Below are 12,188 nucleotides of genomic sequence, written 5' to 3' on the forward strand. Positions count from 1 at the left end.
AGTTGTTGGCAATGTGTCACGTTTGGGTGTAAATGGAAACAAGTTGTTAATTATAACTATTGGTGATGCCTTTGAGTGAAGTAATAATTAATTAATGTGAGTATTATCTGTGTTAATTAAATTTTACTAACGACTCCGTTCAAACAGTACGAAAATGATATTTATAGTTTAAAACATAATATTTGTACAACATTTTAATATTATTTCGATGCATGCATATTATTAACAAACATCTTAATTTTATTTAATCATAATTAAGTTTAGAACTGCACTCGGATTTATTTTTGATTATTGACACGAAAATAAAATTTGTGATTGAAATATATTTAAGTTTAAAATGCGCGTACTTTTCATACGTATAAGTATTATTTACTTTAATTTTTCAACATATAAGTGAATCCTTAATGGGTTCCCTGTAGACTTAACCTACGTTTCCGCGTCAGTTTGATATTTTCTAAGTTATGAGTAGACTAAGTATTTTCAAATCAGCTTTTTTATCCGTCTGATGACTAACTGCCAACTAAAAAGATTAAGGCACAAGTTAATGCTTGATGAAATGCCACTCAATTCAATATACTACTGGCAAATTTAAGTAATATTATTATATAGATCAGGCAAAATTGTTTTCGCATGTATGTACAAACTTGTTATAAGATCTCTGTGCTGTAGGAGGCTCTTTTGCACAGGATGTCGGCTAGATTATGGGTACTCCAACGGCGCCTATTTCTGCCGTGAAGAAGTAATATGTAAGGCATTACTCTGTTTCGGTCTGAAGGGCGTCGTAGCTAGTGAAATTACTATGCAAATGAGACTTGACATCTTAAGTATCAAGGTGACGAACGCAGTTGTATTGCCGCTCAGAATTTTTGGGTTTTTCAATAAATCTGAGCGACACTGAACGTCCTGCTCGTCTCTTCCCTTATTTTCATTAAAAAAACTTGTACCTGGCTGGTTTTCATGATAACAAAAAGGTAAAATTTTAAAATTTATTGAAGTAGGCGTTACTTTGCGGACATCGTCGAATTGTTTCAAGACAAAATATTAGCGGAATTAACACTAAAGAAAACTCAAAACATTTGGATAAAGGTAAAATAAAAAAAAATATTCAAATTAGTAAAATGTTCTTCCAGCTATTTAAAGTGTATTTAAAGCGTTGTGGCGTTTTTGGACCGGACCTACTACAGTGTCAGTAGATAAAGTTAAAGAGAATTTAACCACTACGTTCATATAAAGTTATCTTCCACTTTTCCAAGAGTTTTGATGTAAAATATAGGTGTTACGGATAAAATGGACGCAATTTATTTAAAAGTCGAGCTAGATCGGCATTTAGTCAGTTCTTATGACAAAGCTGAAGAATTGACTATAAAATAGTTTTGAGCCATTTGAAAAAAAACTATCTAGGTGCTTACAGAAAAAATCTTGATATTTGGGATATATAGAAAACTTGACGCTGAGAGAAACCTAATGAATCGTGTACTCATTAGTGATTTTTTGTTGAAACGTAAGGAAACTGTTTTTGAAGAGATTGATAACTGTTGTTGAAAAGTGGATTGTACGTGACAAGGACATCCGAAAAAGGTGATGGGTATCCGAAAAATGTAGGACACGCTTCACAGACTGGCAAAACCCGGGTTAACTCGCAATACGACCCGGGTTAACAAAATGGCATAATATTTATAGATAGATAGATAGATAGATATAGCAACTTACTGCAAATATATGTACTTATGTTATTAAATGTAAAAAAAAAACTTTGAAATCTTCAATTTTCATATAAAATGCTAAGACACTTCCCCCCACTTTTATTAAATTTATGAAACTTCAATGTATACAGAGTACATACAACTATTACACTCTATTTTTGAATTTGACGCATCTAAATAAATGTTCCAGAGAACTGCATAAAATTTTTGTAAGAAATTTTCGAAAAAAATATTGTTATTTTATGGTTTTAGGTTACATAAGTTCAATCAATTGGTTATTCGATTGCTAACGGTTTTTCTATTAGTACTTAGTAGTATCTTGTCATTTGACAGAGCCGGAGTTTGACTTCAAGTTACACATAATACTATATATTTTGTATATCGTAACCACATATTAAAGATAACATGTTATTTGTTCTACAAACAATACCGAATACAAAAGAGAATAGAACAGTTTGTCCGTTTGTCTGTTTGTATATCCGGGCGAAAGGCAAAACTACTGAATAAATGTTATTGAAATTTTACATGAATATTTACATGAGATCGTGACAACATATAGGCTTAATAGCTATATATATAAAGCATAAAAAATAACATAGAGGATACAAAACTATGGACAGATATAAAAACATATATATTATATGGTTTTTTTTATGAAAATAAGGGATGAGACGAGCAGGACGTTCAGCTGATGGTAATTGATATGCCCTACCCATTACAATGCAGTGACGCTCAGGATTCTTGAAAAACCCAAAATTTCTGAGTGGCACTACAATTGCGATCGTCACATTGAGACATAAGATGTTAAGTCTCATTCGCCCAGCAATTTCACTAGCTACGGCGCCCTTCAGACTGAAATACAGTAATGTTTACACATTACTGCTTCACGGCAGAAATAGTCGCCATTGTGGTACCTGTATATATATGTCTAGTTCCTCTATTCTATAGCGTCCACGCGGACAACGTCGCTGGCAGCAACTAGTAGATTAATATAATATATATGCCGGCGCAATATGCCAAAATATTTAAGACAACTATTTGCTATTGAGGGCAACTATAAATTCCGTAACCAAATCCGGAATTGTAAGAAGAAGTGCTATCTAGCCTTTGCTGCTGTCGAATTTTAACATGTATTATTAAATGATTTTATCGTATTATCTTATCTATACTACTTTATAAATCTGTAGCCTCTGTTTGTAATAACATGACATTACATTTTTGTGATAAATAAATGTTTTATGACTAACTGTGACACCATTATGTATGTCCTGTCTATACTTTTATAACTCAAGTACGGATTTAACCATCTTGATGTCTGTAAATATTGACACGAGAGTGGGTCAGGGATTGGAAATAATACTCCGCTTATAGGAACGAGTCTTTATTTGCGTTCAATTTTTCTGAACTTGCACTTCGCCGGTCTGCCGCTGTTCATTTTGTCGAAGTGGCGGTACCCTCAATGCGTCACACCGCGCCGAACACTAAGTCTCTTCTATCTTCTTCTTCTTGGAACACTTCCACTTTTCACTACTTCTTCTTTTCTTCTTCTTCTTTACACTTTCGAGTCAGAACTAGATTTGCCGTAGGTCACGCTTAGTACGGCTTATATACCCCCGGATCTGTTCTATTTTCAAAATGATTCTCCCATTCCATCTTTAAATTTAAATTGTACTAGAAAATTCTTTTAACTATTTTTATCCTGCTTACACATTTCCCATCCCTTTTTTTCTGTTCGATTTGATCCTGAACTTACTAAAAATTTCCATCAACTTTACAAAACCCAAAAAATTCTATACACTGGTAGGTGTATCGAACCCGGGTCTACAGCGTCTAAAGTAAACACTTTTACGCCAAAGCTACGAGTCTTTAAGTTTGACAACTCTCGTCATATACGTCGAAGCGTTGCTACGCGACAATATGTTATGTGTGTATTAATTAGAACATGTGTGGTTAACGGATATGCTATATAATATGTCTATATTCGATCTGAGACTGCTTCCGTAAATAATTCGTACTCGCACATCTTCGGGAAATCTTTAGAGTATTCGGGGTATTACGTAGGTACCTGTGTGGTAAAAAAAGCATAACAAAAACAAACTTGTTTTATATTAAATATTTTGTGATTTGTTCTGCACTGTTATCGTTTATATACACGTATAGCAAAGAGTTTAGCCTTCCGTAATCGGCAAGTGCCCCCGCGCCGCTGTGTGCCATACATCGGTGCGATTTTGGCGCGCGCGCATTAGCATGTCAATGCGTATTATTTTACGAGTATTATTAGATTGCTTATAATTTGGATGATATGAGAGAATGATTAAGAAAGCTATTGAAACAAGCTATAAGACTATGCAAAATAAACTATCTTATATACAAAATGAGAGTCAGAACTTGGTCAAGGCGTAGTGTGCCGTACGGCACTTTCGGTTTTAGTGAATATGAAAGATCTAGTACCAAAGGGCACTTCCCGATTTTGGAAGGCTAGGCTCAACAACAAAATATATAGCTGCGGCTACCCCTTATCATATCATAAGAAATATATTAAATCATATTGTAAGGTAAGAAAATTAGTAATTTTAGGTGTGATAGTCTTTTATTATATTATGTTTAATACTCCTTACAGTTATATATAAGATAGATACTTTGAATCCTTTTGGTTTGCGTTGGAACAGATAGCCATTTGTTTTCAAAAAAGCCTTATTTCAATTAATCTTATATTTATATTGCGAAGAAGATATATAGAATAAGAGCTGTCTAAGTAGCGAGCATACTTATTGGAATATAAAGTATGTTCCAGTACATTTGGTCGAAACTTTGGATTGCTATAAAGAATAGGGCTGATGCAGTGGAGCCTAGAAAGTTTATCAGGAGCCCTATTACCGGTTGACGGATCGTACATCCATGACGAAAGTGTTTCGGATCCAAAGATCAATACGAAATTCGCGATTAGCCATTATGTCTTACGTATTAATCATTCCCAAATTCACTTGTCATTTACTTTTTCGTTGTTTGATATTATTATGATAATAACTACAACTTGACTTTTTATGGTTATATCCATGGTTCCGATACGACACCGAAGTACTTTGGTAATAGGATCTTATTCGAAGTTCGTCGTTCTTTCGTTTTTGACCGAAACTTCGGATTTCGATTTTGGTAATAGCCCTCCAGGACCTATGCAACCGTGAACAGAATATTTCTGGCTAAACTTTGGGGGATAGGGCATGTTATTATATGACATTACTAGAATAGAACACCAATGACTACAACCAAGCGGCTGCTGTTAACGCTGATCACAATAAGATGTGAAGCTTCCATAGCCCAGTAATTTCATTTACTAAGACGCCCATGAAGCCTGGCGGTCTTTGTAGAAATGTAGTGTTTGATCCGAATTGTGATCTGTACTCTGTTACGATGAGTCATTAAACAAAGTTAAGTAAAGAACGGGCGTTTCATTCGCGACTACCTCAGGTATCCAAGAAGCTGGTGTGTGCCAAGGCGGCTCCCACTGCCTAACACATAAAATAATAAATGGATAATATACTAACCATGAAACCAATCCAAAACTCCACGCAAGGAAGTCGACGGGCATAAGCTTGTTATAATCTAAGAGCAACGTTTTCGGGAGATAATATTAGTAGGCCAGTTTTTAGATATGCTATCTTTCTCACTCCTACGGACGTTATCATCATCATCGGCCGGAAGAAGAAGATCCACTGCTGGACAAAGGACTTCCCCAAAGATTTCCACAACGATCGGTCCTGCGCTGCCGTCATCTAACGTATTCCGGCTATCTTGACCAGATCGTTGGTCCATCTTGTGGGGGGCCTACCAACACTGTGTCTTCCGGTACGTGGTCGCCTTTCGAGGACTTTACTGCCCCAACGGCCATCTGTCCGTTGAACTATGTGCCCTGCCCATTACCACTTAAGTTTCGCAATGATTTGGACCATGTCCGGTAACTTTGTTTCTCCTACGGATCTCGTCATTTCTGATTCGATCTCACAGGGAAACTCCGTTCATAGCCCTCTCCATTGCCCTCTGAGCGACCATGAGCTTCCTCACAAGGCCCATAGTTAGCGACTACGCCTGCGCGCCGTAAGTCATCACTGGCAACACAAACTGGTTGAAAGCCTTCGTCTTCAGACACTGTGGTATTTGGACGGACGTTATACTACCGTTTTTTTTTTTTGGTTTTATTATTTTTATTAAACTTTTTGAAACATTATAATATCCAGATACAGACTTTTATCGTTTTTACAGTGTTCCAAACGCTAGATTAGATTCCTAATAAAATCAAAATATTTTCAAATGAAACATGTAAAATATTTTTTATGACAAGTGCTACTCATACCTTTTTTCAGAAAGGTAAACTAAGGCCTTTCAAACTGCAAGAGCAATAAGACCAGAATCAGTCAGCTGGTCATAATATTATCACAGATAATGAAGAATTGCTGGATGAGACATTTAAAATGTAAATGAGACATTTTTAACATCCTGGAGAGATAGGGAGAGATATCTAGAGAGCATATCTAAATACAAACCTACCTGAAATTCTCTCTTGAAAACGAAAACTTGCTTATTCTGATACAATAAAGACTGGATCTTTAGAGTTGTTTCCATTGTTATAAAAATCTTGTTGTAAAAAGCATTACTAATTGTAAAGAACATCTCTGATAGCATTGATGGTTTTTGTCGTGGTCGTTTTATAGGTGTCGTGTAAAAACACAGCAACTACTTGAAACATTGTGATTACTTTGGTTTTCCAATGAATCATGAGCTGCGAAGAACACTATTGATTACCGACAGGTATCAAAAGCATTTTCGTTCACTTATTTATGCAACGTGGGTAGGAATACACACATCCACAAGAGCGTTGATCGCCGGAATAGGTTGGATGGTCAGCGACAGACCAATCGCAGTGAAGATATTTACGGAAGGCCTATGTCCAGCATTTCCAGCAGTGGACGTCTTCCGGCTGAAGTGATGATGATGATATTATTCACTGGTATACTATATTTCCCTCCTATATGTTATATCACCAATTCTTTTAATCAGCTCAGAATTTTGTATCTCTACCTCTCAACCCCTACGCCATGTATAAGACCAAAAGTTCTGTTACAAATGAAATTGCATTTATTTCGAAAAATTCTCATAACTATATTTACGATACTATGATTACTTTAAATTAAAACTATCATTATGGGGAAGTATACCAAGAATACTGGCAGCATTTCCACTTTGGGTAGCTAGGCTGATCCGTTGACCGAAATAGCTGCCAGCGCTTAGGTTTCCAGTATTCCTATTGAGGCGAGAAGATAGTATTTAGTTATTACCAAACGGCACAAAGATATAAGACTCACTCAGACCGACATACTTGCGATGCTTGCTGTCCTCGGCGAATTTTTGAAAAAAAAATGTCTTGCACTTCCGAAGAAAACTCTGAACAAGGTACAAACTACTCAAGCTTGGGTGGAATTGTATAAAGCAGAAGGCTGGCCCTGGTCTAGCCCAGACAAGCTGCTTAAATGACATTGAGTCACAATTTTTTTTTATGGAATAGGAGAACAAACGAGCGTACGGGTTACCTGGTGTTAAGTGATCACCACCGCCCACATTCTCTTGCAACACCAGAGTAATCACAAGAGCGTTGCCGGCCTTTAAGGAAGGTGTACGCGCTTTTTTTGAAGGTACCCATGTCGTATCGTCCCGGAAACACCGCACAAGGAAGCTCATTCCACAGCTTAGTAGTACAAGGAAGAAAGCTCCTTGAAAACCGCACTGTGGAGGATCGCCACACATCCAGATGATGGGGATGATATCCTAATTTGTGGCGTGTCGTGCGAAGGTGGAACTTAAGAAATGTTTAAAACAAGCAGTAACAACATGTCAACAATAAATCTATAGATACGTAGCCAGACAGATTTGAAATGAAGAAAAATTAAAATTACTTTACGTTATGTAAAAAATAATGATTTTGAAGTTATACTTCTTTTGGCGCCTTAGGGAAAAATGATCAGGGTGAATTTTTACGTTGCGCGCGCTCACTGATTCCCTAATTAGACACCCTAAAGTAAGTTGGTCTACTAGATAGACCATTTGTATCATACTTCAAACAATATTAGCTAAAATATGTGGTTTAATAATATTTTACTTGATTGTATTTAACATCATTTTTATTACAATGTTGTTCTTTCTACAAACGTAAAATAGCACAAGGATATTTTTTAAGGATTTTTGTTTTGTACACTCAATGAATTATTCTTATCTTAAAAGAAAATATATCGGCACTTCGTAATATACCTACTCTGATAAAATGTAAATATTTATTTGATTAAGTTTGATGTTCAACATAATATCATATTCTATTTTACTTAAGAAATGTTTGCAAGACTGCAGTACTTCTACAATTTATTCTAACACAAAATTGCACAAACCAACGATACAAATAAATCGACTGCTTATGAACAAAGATGAAACACAGAATATCTTATAGTATAATTTGTAATTCGAAACAAAACAATTCAATAACAATAATTTATTCATAATACTTTATCTATGTTATTAATAAACGCGAAGTAACCACTGGGAGGCTCCCTTGCACATCTTCTTCTTCTTCATACGAGCGCTTTCCGCAACTCGACGTCATATGCGCCTATTTTGCGTGCGAGGGTGGTAGAGGCTACTCCAACCAGCCAAGCTCCTCCAAGAAGTCACCCAACTTCTTAACGTCTCGGAAGACTCCCCGAAGAGCGCCTGGTGACCCCAGGTGCTTCGCCCTGTAGTTTGCCACCTCACTGCATTCCAGCAGAACGTGAGCGGCTGTTTCCTCTGCCCCCAGGCAACCTCTGCATAGAGGGCTGTCCGTGACACCTATATTAAAAAAATGCCTGTTAAAATTGCCGTGACCCGTGGCTGCACGTAATATTAATCTTAGTCGACACCGATTAAGTTGTAAGATTAATATGTAAACATTATTGTGTTTCGGACTGAAGGGCGCCGTAGCTAGTGAATTTACTGCGCAAATGAGTCTCAAGGAGACGAGCGAAATTGTAGTGCGACTCAGATTTTTGGGGTTTTGCAAGAATCCTTAGCGGCACTGCTTTGTAATGGACAAGGCGTATCAATTACCATCAGCTGAAAGTCCTGCTCGTCTCGTCCCTTATTATCATATAAAAAAGGAAAGATTATCTTTTTTACTACAGAATTATATGACAGGGATATGTAATTTTAAACTTTTAGTAACTTTATACTGCGATTATTAATAAGAGAGAGTATGATTGGTATGTATGTATATACATACTTATATTACTCATACTTACTATAATATAATGTGACATCGATATAAAGTGATGGAGTAAAATATCCATTTTGATCGAACCGGTTTAAAACTGCCTTGTACTGGTTTTTGAATGTTTATATTACGAACGTAATGTAAATTATACGTTAACTCTTAGTGATAAAGTGATTTACTATGTTATAAATCAATATCTTACTTCTGTAATATCCTTTCGAAATAGTGAATATCGAATCATGTATACAAATAAAATTATTGTTCTATCTAATTGTCTATATTGATTGGCTTTGGAGCCATTGTCCATAATATATTGATAAAAATTTGAATAATTTTTATTAAAAATGATCAGTGGTGTAGAGACTGTCCGTCACCTCAGAGCGTAGTCGATCAAGCGTAACATCATCCAACACGTTGTTGCGTTTATTAAAAGCGCACTTGATCAGACAGTAGTTGTGTGGTAACGGTCATTCCTGGTTCAAGGATCTGAAACAGAGAAAGCATTCGGGAATGATAAGCAGTGAGGTTTCCCTTTCTGTCGCCCCATAGTACGCTCGCATGACATTTTCGTTGATAATATTCGTCCATCTCATGCGGCGCACTGCACCACCGACGGCGGGAGCCGGATGCAGGACATTCAAATGGAATGGTAAAACTTAACATAAACAATTTTTATGAAACGAATTGAATGAACCAATATTATTCTATTTATGTTGGAAATATAAATTATGAAGAAATGATGCTAAGTTTGATTGTTTAAAATAACTTTCGAAAGATTTAATTTAATACACGTTTTATGCAAATCTTATACCTAATATTAATAAAAGACTATTATTTGTACGTGCTACCTATCTGCCCGCTGGGGTTCTCTTGTTCTAGACGAAGCTATGCCGCTCAAAGTCACGCGTAGCGAGTGAAGGTACCTGGATAGGTTTGAAGTCATTTCGTTTCAACTTGACTATCTCAACATTTCCTTTACAGTAACAGCTGTCACAACAATTTCCTTCTCAAATTAACTGTACTTCATCGACACACCCAGCTTTCACAAACACGAGGATTTATATTAAACAGTAACGTAATATTATACGGGTAAGAATTAAACATAACTTCCAAGTTCAACTGGAGTCTCTAGCGTAAGATTATGTATATGATATAATATAATTATTGCAAAATACCGTTGTGTAACTTGTTACAAACGGCGTATAATTTACTGTTAGAAACTTTGATAGGTTTTATTGCTCATATTTGATATTACTGGCAAGGAGTTCTAGTGAGATGGAAATAATATAGCGGTCTCCGGACTAGTTGTTTGAAGTTTGAACTTTGTAAGGGTTTAGTTGTGAAATACTCTACCTCTATAATGTATTGTGTGACATACAAGCAGTTGTGTGTGTAATATTTATTTTAATAATTAATTTAATGTTTTTATAAGACATTTTATATAAGAAAATAGCTTTATGCACTTCTTCTCCATATAAACTTTAACTGTGTTAAATTTCACATACATCCGTTTGCGCATTTTTTTTAAAAAAGGGTACAAAGTTTTCGCTTTACGTATTATTATATAGACTTCAAAAAAAAATTCAAATCTCTGATTTATTATGTTGCTAATAACTTGCATATATAAATATTATGTTAGTTATCTTAAGTGTTAATTCCGCTAAGATTTGTTAGTTACCTGCAGAATGCACTAAAAGCAAAACCGCACGGTTAGGAGTTCAGCTGAGATCTATAGAGCGTACATAGAGTTTGCTCAGACTTTAAAGCTTAGCTGAGTATAAGCTTAGCATAATCTTTAATTTCATTTTTTAACAGCTGAAACTATGCTAATCTTAAGGTAAGACAGCCCAATGAAAGAGTACAGTTTGCGTTTTATACCACTCAGCGAGTGAACATATGAGTATCAATTTACGTAGACATTCATTTTTTTGCATATACTGGTTGACCCAGCAAACGTTGTAATGCCATAAAAAAATTTAAAAAAATCAATAATTCAAATTTTTGGGGTACAAAAATAGATGCAATCGAATACAATCATTGTATTCGATTGCAATCTTGCAACCCCATATCGGATTATTGGATGGAACAGAATAATATAAAAATCGCGATACAAAATATAAATATAATATAATAAATAGTTGTAGATTGTAGAAGGACGAAAATTTGAAGTAGTATGTATTTTTCAATGCTGAATAATAACAATGCTAAAAATAATAATAATATATATACCTAGGTATCTATATTATTATTATTATAACACTATATATTATTAACACTGAAAATGTTTAGAAAATGAACAAAGGCTTAATGTAGAAAGTTGCCAATACTTTTATTGTTTTTCGAAGAAATCTCCGTTCCTCTCACACTACACATCGTCGCATTCAATGGAACCACTGAGAAAAGCAGTGGGCCCATTCTTCCTTATCTCTATGGCATTTCGTACGCAAGCAAATACCTCGAATTTTATCTTTATTTCTTGAGAATAAATAAAAGTCGCAGGGAGCCAGGTCAAGACTGTATGGGGCGGATGACTCATTATCTCGACACCTGCCATAGTCAACTATTCAACAGTCCGTTTTGCGGAGTGCGCTGAAGCATTGTCGTGGTGAAGAAGGATCCTGCTTCGAGGGCGCTGCTGTCGAATTTTTGCAAGACAACAGGCAAACAGCGATTGACATACCAGTCTGCAGTAACTGTCCTTCCATCTTCTAGTACAACTGCCGCGATATGACCTTTCCGACCAAAGAATGGGGCAATCATCTTTTTTCCTTGACTTCTTCCTTTCTTTACCTTAGTTGGTCGATCCTCGAAAGGAAACAACCACTGAGCTGATTGTCTTTTGGTTTCGGGTTCGTAGCAATATATCCAGCTTTCATCACCTGTGACGATGTCAAATAAAGCATTTGAGTCACCGCCGTTGAACTTATCTAACATTTGGCGACTCCAGTCCATGCGAAGGTGTTTCTGGTCGTCGGTTAAAGTATGGGGAATCCATCTGGTACAAAGCTTCCTGACGCCTAAATGTTCGTGTAATATTTTTTGAACTTGGCTCATACCAATGCCTAGGCTTGCCCGTATCTGCTGATAGGTCACTCTTATGTTCCTCTATCATGCGTCCCACAGCACTGATGTTATCTTCAGTAGTCTGCGTCCACGCATAAACTCGTTAAACCAATTGTAAATAGTGGCACGAG

General features: G+C 36.0%; 1 protein-coding gene across 2 annotated transcripts in view; it reads left to right on the forward strand.

The window, feature by feature from the left end:
• LOC126975486 (organic cation transporter-like protein) overlaps positions 1-12,188 on the forward strand; it is a 28,663-nt gene continuing 16,475 nt past the window's right edge. The window contains exon 1 of one of the 2 annotated variants that reach the window (XM_050823399.1): positions 1-96. The gene's annotated coding sequence lies outside the window, so the exon portion shown is untranslated. The remainder of the gene's footprint in view (positions 97-12,188) is intronic. The other variant, XM_050823400.1, reaches the window with a different exon arrangement.

The sequence above is a fragment of the Leptidea sinapis genome, chromosome 36 (genome assembly GCF_905404315.1).
Source record: "Leptidea sinapis chromosome 36, ilLepSina1.1, whole genome shotgun sequence".
NCBI classification, from domain to species: domain Eukaryota; kingdom Metazoa; phylum Arthropoda; class Insecta; order Lepidoptera; family Pieridae; genus Leptidea; species Leptidea sinapis.